Source organism: Bos javanicus, chromosome 5 (assembly GCF_032452875.1).
Source record: "Bos javanicus breed banteng chromosome 5, ARS-OSU_banteng_1.0, whole genome shotgun sequence".
NCBI classification, from domain to species: domain Eukaryota; kingdom Metazoa; phylum Chordata; class Mammalia; order Artiodactyla; family Bovidae; genus Bos; species Bos javanicus.
Window position 1 is genome coordinate 48194625 of NC_083872.1, and position 10381 is coordinate 48205005.

The following is a 10381-nucleotide window of genomic DNA, read 5'->3' on the forward strand; positions in this document are numbered from 1 at the left end:
GATGGCATCACTGACTCAATGGAGGTGAGTTTGAGAAAACTCAGGGAGATAATGAAGGACAGAGAAGACTGGTGTGCTGCAGTTCATGATGTCACAAAGAGTTGGACATGACTTAGTTACCGAACAACAACAACAATATTAACAGATCACTGAGTAAATGCTTCTGGAGCAAATAAAAAGTCCAATACCTAATCGACAAAATCAGTTTGTTGATTTTGCTTAAACCATGAACAAAACAAGAAACATATTACTATCTAAACCTTCAAACTCCCAAAGTAAAAAAATATAAAATTGTTATATTTGTCATATAATTCTACTAGATATACTGAGAAAACACTCTACCTTCTGCAAAGATGTGTATAATAATATGACTCAATTATCCAGCTCAATGGGTTAGAGTTCCAGGCTCATGTTAATCCACAGAAAAATATCAGAGCATGAAATTTCTGGTCAGAATTTTTGACTGCCAGTCTCTATACTTTTTACTTACCTGGACTTGTGGTGACCTGTTGCATCACTCTCCAGTGAGACACTCAGGAACATACTCGAAGTTGGCAATGCATAGGGTTTGCAGATAGGTGTGGAGAGAATGGAAACCCCTAAACCAACAGATGAGCAATTACCGGCAAGCTGACTATGATGTATCCCACAAAGCCAACTCCAATGTTAAAGTCTCTACTCTAAAGAAAATCACTTAAGGTGTATTTCACATCTATTAGAATGGCAGTTGGGGCTCCCTGGTGGCTCAGAGGTTAAAGCGTCTGCTTGGAATGCAGGAGACCTGGGTTCGATCCCTGGGTCAGGGAAGATCCCCTGGAGAAGGAAATGGCAACCCACTCCAGTATTCTTGCCTGGAGAATTGCATGGAGGGAGGAGCCTGGTAGGCTACAGTCCATGGGGTCGCAAAGAGTCAGACAGGACTGAGCAACTTCACTTTCACTTTCACTTATCAAAGAGGCAAAAAATAACAAGTGTGGGTAAGGATGTGGAGAAAAGGAAATATTTGTACACTGTTAGGATGTAAACTGATGCAGCTACTATGGAAACCACTAAGAAGGCTCCTCAAAAAATTCAAATAGAACTACCATATGATCTAGCAACTCCACTTCTGGGTATATATCTGAAGGAAAAGTAATTACTAACGTGAAAAGATAGCTGCACTCCCATATTCATTGCAGCATTATTTATGAAAACCAAGACAAGAGAAACAGCTAACTATCTATCAATGGATGAATGGATAAAGAAAATGTGGAATGGACAATTACTCAGCCATACAATGGAAAGATATCATTTGTGACAATTGCAGGGACTTTGAGGGCCTTATACTTAATGAAATATGTCAGATAAGAAAGGCAAAACTGTGTAGTCTTAAAAAAACTATATGTGGAATTGTAAACAAACCCAAACTGACTCATAGGTACAGGAAAAAGATTAGAGGTTGTCAGAGGTGGGGGATGGGCAAAATGGGTGAAGGTTGTCAAAGGGTACAAACTTCCAGTTATAAAGAAGTCCCAGGGATATGACGTACAGCTTGATGGCCAGAGTTAACAATTATATTCTATTATTATTATTTACATTAAGCTGATTTTTACTTTTTTCTTTTTGCTCCTGGCAGTTATTTTAAATTGAAGTTTAAAATAATTTAATAATAAAATTCAAAATAAAATAATAATTGATTTATAATGTGTTAGTTTCAGGTAACAGTACTGTATTTTACATTTGATTGCTAAGAAAGTAGATCTTAAAAGTTCTCATTACACACACACACATTTATAGCTATTATGGTGATGGCTGTTAAGTTAACTTGTTGTGGTGATCAATTTGCAGTATCGGTTCAGTTCAGTTCAGTCAGTCATGTCTGACTCTTTGCGACCCTATGGACTGCAGCACGCCAGATCTCCCTGTCCATCACCAACTCCTGGATTTTACTTAAACTCATGTCCATTGTGTCGGTGATGTCATCCAACCATCTCATCCTCTGTCATCCCCTTCTCCTCCTGCCTTCAATCTTTCCCAGTGTCAGGGTCTTTTCAAATGAGTCAGCTCTTTGCATCAGGTGGCCAAAGTATTGGAGTTTCAGCTTCAGCATCAGTCCTTCCAATGAACATTCGGGACTGATTTCTGTTAGGATGGACTGTTGGATCTCCCTGCAGTCCAAGGGACTCTCAAGAGTCTTCTCCAATACCACAGTTCAAAAACATCAATTCTTATATATCTATCTATCTATCTCAGGTTATTACATTGTGCATCTAAAACTAATACAATGTTATATGTTTATCTCAATTAAAAAATCACCTGCATAAGATGACAATGACAACAAAATAAGTCACCAAAAGAAATCTTCCCCAGTCTCAAGGATTAATTAAGGGATGGTTATTTGCAGGTAGAGTTTTTGTTTTAGCCAAAGCTCTTCCCTAATCTTCTTTTCTTTATGTTAAACTCAGTAATCTTTTCTATTGCATTAAAAAATAGTTCACTCAATAAAACTGGAAAAAAACCCATAAATTTTAGTTAAATTTTTTTACTTAAAAAGTTAAGTTTTAGAACAAAGTTTTTGGTAGATGTACTTTGTGTGTCTTGTATGACTTGTGGACTGCTATTACTACATATTGTGGTAATGTTTTCCTCTCTAATCACATAAGATACTGAGTTTTCTTAGCCCGAAACATGGGCTTCCCTGGTAGTTCAGACAGGTAGTTCCCAGGTAGTAAAGAATCTGTCTGCAATGCAGGAGACCTGGGTTTGATCCCTGGGTCAAGAAGATCCCCTGGAGAAGGGAATGGCTACCCACTCCAGTATTCTTGCTTGGAGAATTCCATGGACAGAGAAGCCTGGTGGACTACAGTCCATGGAGGCAAAAAAAGCCGGAGACGATTTATCAACGGGGCACGAGCACGACTAGAATGACTGCAGTCCATGAGGTTGCAAAGAGTCAGACACAGCTTAGTGATTTTTACTCTCAAATCTGAAGATATAGTGTCTTTTGTACTTTAACCTATAACCTCATTTAACCTTAATTATCTCCTTAAAGGATCTATTGCCAACTGCAGTCACACTGGGGATTAGGGCTTCAATATATGAATTTGTTGTCTGGTTGCTAAGTCGTGTCTGACTCTTTGCGACCCCACTGACTGTAGCCCTCCAGGCTTCTCTGTCCAAGGGATTTCCCAGGCAAGAATGCTGGAGTGGGTTGCCATTTCCTTCTCCAAGTGATCTTTCTGACCCAGGGATCTAACCATGTTTCCTGCATTGGCAGGCAGATTCTTCACCACTGAGCCACCAGGGAAGCCCACATATGAATTTGGGTGGGACACAATTCAGTCCGTAACAATCACAGAAAGTTGTCAGAATGAGGTGAGGAGTGGAGGAATGTGATTAGATTTTCTTTTTGAGAGGATCACCTTGGTGGCTGAGAAGCTGGGAGTTCAGTTAGAAGGCTGCCACATAAAATGATGAGAGATGGTGAGTGGAGAACCAGGTGTAGGATCTACTGTGCAGGTGAATTTGAGAATAATATGACTATGACAAAGGACTTCCCTAGTGGCTCAGACAGTATAGCATCTGCCTACAATGCGGGAGACCTGGGTTCAATCCCTGGCTCAGGAAGATCTCCTGGAGAAGGAAATGGCAACCCACTCCCAAGGATGGAGGAGCCTGGTAGGCTACAGTCCATGGGGTTGCAAAGAGTCAGACACGACTGAGTGACTTCACTCACTCACTATGACATTTGTCCTTCCACTGAACTCTTCTGTGAACCTCTCAATTCTTTTGTGCATCAGTCTCTTTGATACAAAATACTGCTGTGGCTTAATCTGTTGTAAACATGTAGGGAATTCCATGCTCATCAAAATGAACATTAATAGTCAAAATATCAAAGCTTGCTAATGAAACTTAAAAATTCAAAATAAAATATTTTGCTTTATTCTTAGTAGGATGACACTTGCAATTACTTGCATTTTTTTTCAAGAGGAGAGTTTTGTTTTTTTGTTTTGATTAAAAAAAAATTTTTTTTTGGCCACACTGCACAATTTGTGGGATCTTAGTTCCCTGACCAGGGATTGAACTCGTGTCCCTGAATTGGAAGGACAGAGTCCTAACCACTGGATCACCAGGGAGTTCCTACTTGCAATTTGATAAGTTATTTTGGGTAGAAGAAACAAGTAAGCTAAAGAAAAGCATAACTTGGGGGTTCTCTAGGAGAAATTTGGGGTTGAAAATTATGCTTTCCTCCTGTTTTCACATGGGTGGCTTTTTCCTATCATTCATGTCTTGGCGCCAAAGTCTTCTCATCTAGGAGGCCTTCCCTGAATCCCCAGTCTAAGGTGTTTCCCTCTGTCACTTTTCATCCCATCGTGCAACTTTATTTTCTGTGTGGCACGTTCACTCTTGATATTTTGTTTGTTGCCTGCCCCTCCTAAGATCTGCATTCCGGGAAACAAGCTCTTTGTCTTGTTCACGACTGCATTCCTCCATCTAGAACATTGCCTGAATCACAGTAAGCACTCAGTAAATATTTGTCAGATGAATGAAAGGATAAAAGAAAAACTTGAAGGCCCAGCTCACTAAGACTTACAGATTGTGTAAGGGGAAAGAAACCCCTTCTGCGTAGTGCAATGCTGGCTCTTGACAGAGGACCACACAGCAGACAAAGGGCTATGTAGATTTCAGGGCTAGAAGGTTTGTATTTTTGATGGTTTATGTGCAAATCTGGGAATCAAGAGATTGGGGGTTCACATCTGCTGTATCTCCAACTCACTGAGGGACTATGGTACAAATCATGGAACTTCCGCAAGCGTTAGTTTCTCCATCTGGGTGGCATTACTGGCTAGTTTAAACATTTAGAAACCTTCATTGGCAAATATGACTCTATTTATGCTGTTTCTTTCAGGAGATTGAGTGCTGTGTGGAAGTGAGCCCTGTTTTTCCCTTTGGTTTCTGAGTTGCCCCTCCTCAGCAAGCAAGGTGATTAATTGCCTTGGATTCCTCTTCTGCTATTCCCTTTCCCAGCCTCGCCAGTAAGGCTGCATAGCTTTGATGGGAAAGACAAGGCCCTGGTCATATTAAGACTGCCCTGGGCTGTCATTCCCAGACTTCATTCCTCTTCACTGGCCTCCCCTCGCTCAATCAATCCACCAGCCCTCCACCCCCCAGGCTCAGTGCCAGAGGAGGTTGGTAGCTTTGATTCATCTTCCATGTGATCAACTGCAGAAATTAAGTCCTGTGAGGGGATTCAAGGGGCTGTTCATGAATCCATCACCCATTTATTCTTCCCTGCCAAGCAGACCTGCTCTACAGCAGGAGGCCTTGTCCCTGTGAACGACTATGGAGTGATTTCCATCTTGACTCTGGGGCATTCTTACCTCCTAAGAGTCAGGCGTCTCTCTAGATAGGGCTCTGCTTTCTGTCCTCTGGCCATACCTAACTCGGAAGCAGGAGAAAAATTAGGCATGGCAATAAAGGCCATAAACTTTGGATTTGGTCAGACTCGGATTAAAATCCCAGCTACATGACTAACTCTGTGAGCTTAGGCAAGTTACTCAACCTCTCTGAGCCTCAGTTTTCTTATCTGTCAAATGAAGATGAGAAAGGGTGATAAGAATTAAAAGAGGTAATATGGGCCAAAAATTCAGTGTAGAGGCTGGCATGCCGGGAGTTGCCACTCTTGATGACTAGTGCCCTCTTTACCAAGTCTAGGGAACACACCAGAGAATGCTATGCTTCCTCTCTTTCTTAGTTCCCAGGGTTGTTTTAGAAGGTGTACATGTTGAGGTTTAAAAAAGTTGGTCTCCACTTTTTTGAGACCTCCTTTGTACAGTTAGATAGTCAAATGACTTTCACCCTCGGTGTTATATGTTCATCAGCTCACCTCTGACGGTTAGTATTGCTGGTGCTCAGAAATGTTTCACTTCATCCTTTAAATAATAACCCTGAAAAAAGGAGGTGTTCCATCTAATGCACTGTCTACACAGACAAAACCCAGCAGGAGTTCATGTAATTTCCAGAGAACAAGACTGTGGAGACAAACTGGATTATTCCACTTGAATTATAACATGTTAATATTTTATAGACAACTTCACTTTTCTTTGGACTTCCCTGGTGGCTCAGACAATAAAAAAGATCTGCCCAAAATGTGGGAGACCCAGGTTCGATCCCTAGGGTGGGAAGATCCCCTGGAGAAGGGAATGGCTACCCACTCCAGTATTACTTGCCTAGAGAATTTCATGGACAGAGGAGCCTGGCAGGCTACAGTCCACGGGTCACAAAGAGTTGGACACAACTGAATGACTAACTTTTCTTTAAATGTTTGATATGATCAATATTTTTTTTAAATGTCTGTATTCTGAAACCGACCTGATCTAATCTTTTCCATGCAGTGAATGGTGTATTGGTTTCCCACATGAACCAGATTGATGAAATATTTGCTTAGTCCCATGAATGGAATTTGTTTCCTCTTAAAAAAAAAAGGGAATATCTCAATAGGGGCATTTGTTATACATTTTCCAACTTATCAAGTGGTGCAGCAGGTTTTCTTGAGTGGCATGTAATGTTACTTTCTGGTTTAAAGTTCTGATTTATCCTATAGGTTAGAACAGTGAGTGGGGGTGGAATCGGCTGGTGTTAAGAAGTCAGCCTCAGCACTAGAAGAAAGAAAGAAGAAAGAAAGACTGAAAGAAAGAAAGGGAACAATGGAAGCATTGTAAGAAATATTTATAAGTCAAATGTTACAGAGAAAAACCCCAAACCAAAACCTATTTCAAAAAATGTTGGAGGAAATGGTATATCTTTTTATGTGCTTAAGAAAACAGTTAAAAAGAACTTCACAGCATTGGGTCTATTAAGTTCATTTATTCCAGTGATTTCCCAGATATTTCCAAGTTCCATTTAAAACAGAAGTCTTCTATCAAGCAATCCTTTGAAATTATTTACTCTTTTATGGTTGTAAAGTATAGAAACATAATACTTTTAATGGAAACCCTAATAAACGGCACATGCTACAAAGTGTCTACTGATGTGCTTTATAGGTTGGGATTCTTACATCACACAAACTTGCCAGTCTATGTTTCTGATCCCAATAAACGTCCCAGGCTGTGGAAGAGGATGGCTGGAAGGGCACGGCCATGCAGTCAGGGCATACTCATCAGAAAGATGTGGCAGCCAGAGTCCTTCTGGAAGCACACCCTGCCAGCGAGGAAGAAACAGAATTATTTGAATTAAGGGCTTCATTTTGTTTGAGGGATGGTGACTTGGTGGGCACCATAACTTGCAAAAAGCTTTTTCTCATATTCTATATAAAGGAATTTTTGTACGAACCTGGTTGTGAATCCCCAGAATAAAATAGTATGTAATATTTTTAGCACATATTTAATTGGCAACAGAAAAATTAAAACCACTTGACTTATAATGTTAAAATGGTACTCTGGTTAAAGTCAACTCCCAATCAAGAAAATTTAATGCACTTCACCAAATGCATATTTTCATACAAAATAAATATATTTTAAAGTTATATAGCCTTAATTTTATGCTGAAATAGTACCAGCAGTTCACAGATGGATTTTTCCCCCCCGGCAAATTATTTTTCATTGAAATGTTTTCAAAGCGTTCTCACTTGGGTATGCTTCCATTTAACAATTCAGGCATTCTACATTAACTAGTAATTGATTTATTGACATTTGATGGATTCATACTCACGTTCCTTGGTTTAAAAATCTTGTTAAAATGTTGTTAATAATCTGTGGGTATATATTTCAAATAACTGTCATTAAATTTAGAATAACTGTCATTAAATAGAGAGAATTAAGTTTAATAGAGTAGTTATTATATATTTAAATACCAATGGATGATTAGAAGCAGATTTATTGAGGGTTTAATCATGGCTAGACAGATTCATGCCTTTCCAGCAAATATATTCATTTGATTTCTTTTGTTTTTATTTTTCTATTTTAAAGTAAATGGTTAGTAGGCATTTAAATTGGTAGTGTATCAAAAGCGAAAGCTTCAATTAATGAGCATTCAAAATACACAGAATACATTTTACTGCTTGAGATAATTTAAGCCTGTATATTAATTCTTCGTGAACCTAGAAAACTCTGCCTTTTGTAGGAAGACTCAGAGAAGCCCAGAGAAGAATGGCTATTAGGAAAAGAGAGTTAGGAAATTCACCTGATTGTGTTCATTTTTGCCACTTGGTAAAACAGTTATCTAACCTCTTTTAAAATGTCTTTAATGCTGTGGGTAAAATATCAAAGACTGATGCTTTTAACAACTCTGTTCAAAAATGTCAGTTTGATACAGTCAAACTATCATGTTTTAGTTTTGCTTTTATTTTGAAATAACAAGAGATATCTCCCAAACTATCTGGAGAGGTTGGTTTCGATTCACGGGCCTTCAGCCCACCCTATCCCAGGTTTGAAACATTTTGTTAGATCTCTTTGATCTGTTTGACTTCTGCTTCATGGAAAAATGCTCATAAACCTTCAGAGAAAGCCTTTCTTTACTTTTAGCTTTATTCAAGAATTATAAACAGTGCACAGATCTATAGCAAAATGATTTTAAGAGCACTTAGGACCCCCATGCTAACTTATTTGCTCCCTAGCGGGAAAAAAAAAAGGGGAGGGGACTTGTTTGGTAAAAAAGAAGTTTAAAAAGTTCAACTTTGCTTAGTGAAAAGGAACTCCACTTTTAAGTGGCTAAAAGTATTGCATTTCATTTTTTTTAAAATATTAAGATCTCTAAAGCAACAATCTTTTTAAACATGTTATGCACAAGGATTGGCATGACGTTTGAAACAGCTTCAAGAGTCCTGTTACTCTTGACATGCTGGCAAACGCTTCACAGATGTGCGTTCTCGCTGCAGCCATGCCGGGAGAATGCAAAAGCTGCCTCTGCCACCAGTACCTGCCTGTGGTGGTGCTCCGGTGAAACAGGCCAGAAGCCCAGAAGGTGAAAGTCCCCTATTCCCTGTAATCCCTCCTTACTCCAGCCTTGCTATAGCTTCTTGGGATCTACCAGCTGAGCTCTACACTCTTAGATGTGGGATAACAACTGTTGAGTCAGAAAAAAACATACTAACAAAGTTAGCAATCTTTGGCATTTCTCAAAGTATCTTCAGTATAGAAGTGAGAGAGGGTTAAAGATTATTTCTGCTACTGCTTTTTAAAAATGGAGTCTCCTAGAAATACCGTGTTGCTGCCATTGTTTAGTCACTAAGTCCTGTCAGACTGTTTGCGACCCCATGGACTGTAGCCCACCAGGCTCCTCTGTCCATGGGATTTCCCAGGCAAGAATACTGCTAGAGTGTGTTACCAGTTCCTCCTCCAAGGGAATCTGCCCAACTCAGGGACTGAACTCGCTTCTTCTGTGTTGGCTGGCAGATTTTTTACCGCTGAGCCAACAGGAAAACCCAGAAATATTATATGACATCCCTTATATGTGGAATCTAGAAAGAAATGATACGAATGAACGTAACTTTCAGAACAGAGACTCACAGATTTAGAGAAGGAACTTATAGTTCTTGGCAGGGGATGAAGGGTGGGAGGCAAGGGATGGTGGGTGGAAAGGATAGTTAGGGAGTTTGGGATGGACATGTACATACACATTGCTGTATTTAAAATGGGTAACCAATAAGGTCCTACTGTATAACACAGGGAACTTCACTCAGTGTTATGTGGCAGCCTGGATGGGAAGGGAATTTGGGGGAGAATGGATACATGTATATGTGTGGCTAAGTCCCTTGCTGTTCACTTGAAACTATCACAACATCGTTTGATAATTGGCTATACTCCAATACAAAATTAAAAGTTTAAAAAAATTAAATATAAATGGGGTCTCCTAAAGCTCCACGGGAGTTGCAAAATGACATCTCCTGGACAGAACCAGTACTGCTAAGGAATTTTATTTGGAAAATTCACTTATTAATACTTTCAGGTAAAAACTCAGATTTCAGTTTATCTTGAAAAAAATAAAGTCTGGCCACATTGGCATTTTCTCCAGCAAACTGGAAATAGTAGTGAATGCACATTTTATAGAGACAGTTTAAATTTTGATCATTTTCCCCACTCTTTAACCATGTCACTGTAGCATAAGATTACTCTGAAATACCAACAATGTTACCCATGTATAGGCCCTGTCCAAAAGACACCAAAACACCTTTTCAGTTGCTGGTATCATCAATTCAATCAACAGATTTGGCTTTCTAATTCCACAAAATCAACTGTGAGGCTGAGCTGACTAATCAGTTCTGGATCTTTCGGGGTGGGAGGACATGGTGTGTAAAGTAAGCACAAAAGAGTTAATCTGTGAACCTGCACCAGAAAGGGCATGAGATACCCCAAGTTAAACTGGGTTTTCAGCCTCAGGCTCTCTCCTCACCTGGCATTTGGCC

General features: G+C 39.6%; 1 non-coding gene across 1 annotated transcript; it reads left to right on the top strand.

Moving 5' to 3' along the window:
• Positions 1–734: 734 nt before the first annotated feature.
• TRNAS-GGA (transfer RNA serine (anticodon GGA)) lies at positions 735–807 on the top strand. Its single transcript has one exon. It is a non-coding gene; the product is annotated as a tRNA-Ser (tRNA).
• Positions 808–10381: the final 9574 nt, after the last annotated feature.